This window comes from Dufourea novaeangliae, unplaced genomic scaffold (genome assembly GCF_001272555.1).
Source record: "Dufourea novaeangliae isolate 0120121106 unplaced genomic scaffold, ASM127255v1 scaffold141, whole genome shotgun sequence".
Lineage (NCBI taxonomy): Eukaryota > Metazoa > Arthropoda > Insecta > Hymenoptera > Halictidae > Dufourea > Dufourea novaeangliae.
Genome location: NW_015374017.1, coordinates 341,670 through 344,889, shown reverse-complemented (window position 1 = coordinate 344,889; position 3,220 = coordinate 341,670).

Sequence of the window (3,220 nt, the reverse complement as noted above, 5' to 3'; positions counted from 1 at the left end):
TATTCTTCGCGCCCCGTTTCCCCAGGCAAATTACTCAAAAACAAATAATTACGTAAACACACAAGACGGAATCAATTACGAAGCCGCACAAAAAATGGTCACGTTCCTTCCGTTCCGTTTTTTCCTCTTTCACGTTTAGTGTTACCATTTGTACAGTTCATCGACGTGTTCCCTGCATTGTCTGTCCACAATCGATGCCCGAAGACGAATCGTTACACGGATAGAACGAATCGATTGCAAACTTCCGAAAATCGATCACGTTCCTTTGGTCGCCGTTTTTTTTTTTTTTTCAATTTCGAATCGATTGTTACCGTTTTCGATCTTTTTCAGTTCCCTGGGAGATGCGTCGGTTCACCGCACACGGTTGAAACTCGATCGGCGACTGTCCTTCGCGTGTAGATTTACGCGAGAAAACGGGTCGTGTCGCGATCGGACCGAAAGCGAGGGGACGGATTGCAACGAGCAAAAGATGATACACGGAACTTGTGTCCCGACCGATGGTCCCTGCGTAGCCGTACGTCCAAATATCGTACGTCATTCAGTAGTCGCGGCGCGGACTAAACGGGCCCGACACGCGTCCCGCATACTTAAATGAAAAACCACAATGGTGGGGCGGGTGGCGGTTCGTGAAATCGAGCGGCGACCTTCGGGAACCGGCCATCGAACGGGTTGATTTATGACCGCGTGGTTTAATGAGTTAACTACACTCATTGTTTTCGATCTGAATCGAGTGGATCGGGTCGAGAATCGGGTCGAGCCAGAAATCAGGTCGACCTAAGGATCGAGTCTTTTGAAGTAATTATATATTACAATTAGTGGTAGTTATATCCTATAATTATAGATTGGACGATAATTGCATAGTAGACCCAAGAATCGAATCAACCCAAGAATAGAATCGATCTAAGAGTTGGGTCGATCCAAGAATTCAGTCGACCTATGAATTGGATCAATTGGTATAATTACATATTGAAATTAATGTTAATTTCATTGTATAATTACATTGTATAATTACAAATCGGACGATAATAATTGCATAGTAGACTCAAGAATGGAATCAACCCAAGAATAGGGTCGACCCAACAATCGAGTCAACCCAAAAATCGAGTCAAACCTAGAATCGAGTCGAGCCAAGAATTGGGTCGATCCAAGAATTCAGGCGACCTAAGATTTGAGTCTACTTGTAAAATTACTGCGATGAGTGTTCGAAGGCTTCTCAGCACTGAACATTAAATATTTCATAAACTAAAGGCCATATGTGGCTGAAACAAATATTGTTGGCTTAAGAATTCCAACCACTGTGCTGAACCTCATTAAAAAGTCAGCGTTATACCTGGGAACCTCTCCTTGTCAGTGCCCGAGGAGCTTTCGAACACTCATCGAGGATTTACTGTAATTGGAAATGTTCGTTGATCTTTGCACATTCGCTCGTTTTTCCATGAATCTCGGGATTGACTCCGCCGCATAGACAAGGAGAGTGTGTTTGCACGTGGATCAGCTGATACAACAGCTTCGAAGAGTCGCACTTACGCTTTATATTGTCTTAAAGAACGGATCGTTTCGAACAGGTTTTCCGTCTGACACGATGGTGTGTGCCGTCGTGTTAACGAGATCTTTGAACGGGGGGGAGGCCGCCATCATGGGAACGAATAACTATAAAACGAGGATCGCATTTGTAAACATTACGACACCCACGAGGGCCTCTTGCACAATAATTCACCAACTGGATATAATATTCGAAAAATTACATGTTCTAAGTTGTAATTTGTAGACCTATTGCACGATTTATTTTTGTATAATTTTACAAGTTATATCGCTGATATTATTAGTAGATTGCGACTTCACGAGTTATACAAATTTACTCGTACAATTTTTACGAGTCGTGGAAGTCTAATCATTTTATTCACAGGTCCAATGTTTCGGACTAACTGATTGAGCGAATCTCTATTTCGTTAATTTCAAATATTTTAATCATGATCGATAACCTAATTTTTTCATTCTTTATCACTAAATTGTCCAAATAATAAGCTTCTTTGTTTCCTTAGTTTTCATAAGAACAAGAATTATTTTTAGTTCGCGTTGGTCTTCGTGCTCACTTATTAAAAGAAAGCACACTTAGCTATATGTATATGTACAGGGTGGACCACGAAACTTCATCAGCTTAGATTATTCTATTGCTACCTGTTCGATCGAAAATTGTTTTGGATGCTTAACCATCTGACATCATAAATAGAACTACTGATGGACGCCATTTTGAACATCGTTTTAATTAAGGTAAATGATATTTTCTTAATGTTTCTTTGGTTCAGAAGAAAAACAATTATTTTTTGTGATGTTTGCCGAACTTATGTCAGTATCCGTTAAAAAACGAGTGTAAAAAAATTATACGTTTATCTGTAAAAAAAACTGAAGATGACCTTGAAAATTGTGGAAAAAAAGGGTTGACAAAAAATTTCGTACAATCATCTTAAAGCTTTCCTTGAATCGTATTATACTAGCCAAACAAAAATTTTTAATCGAACAGCCAGCAGTATAATAATCTAAGCTGCTCACGTTTCGTGGCCCACCCTGTATATTAATCGTTAATTCCCTTTTATCATGGTACACATAAAATGTGTGAACCTCAGAAGAGCGAAGTCGGACAGTCAGGTGGCTTAGAATTTCTAAAATTATGCTTACAGAACACTGTTTGTTTTATTAAGAAACTTGTTACTGTTGTGCAACAGAATTTATTAGCACTGGTATCGCGCAGATTGTGTGACTCGTGAGATTTCACTCATAATATTAGTTCAATTGTGTAATATAGGGGCCAAATACGTAAGTTACAACTATAAAATAATAAAACCTAATCTAACCTAAACTAACTTTAAAATAATAAAATTGAACGTAACTCATTCTTGAATTAAATTCAGGATATGATAGTTTGATCTATCTCAAAAATAGATTAGGTTAGGTTCTATGATTTCGCTGATGCATTGAAATTATAAACAAATTTTACATTAAAGTCTAACCAAACATAACTTTTTAAGGAATAACGAACAACGGCTAAAACCTCTTGGAGATTACTTAGGAGTGCGTTCTTGGCAACATGTGTCAAGGTCAATGTGATCGAAGCAACCTCCCCTAACGTAAATAATTACCAAAAAATGTTTCGAACAGAAGTTAGTCGGTACTCAGTTGACAATATTAATTATTCTAAATATTAAAATTAATATTTAATGAT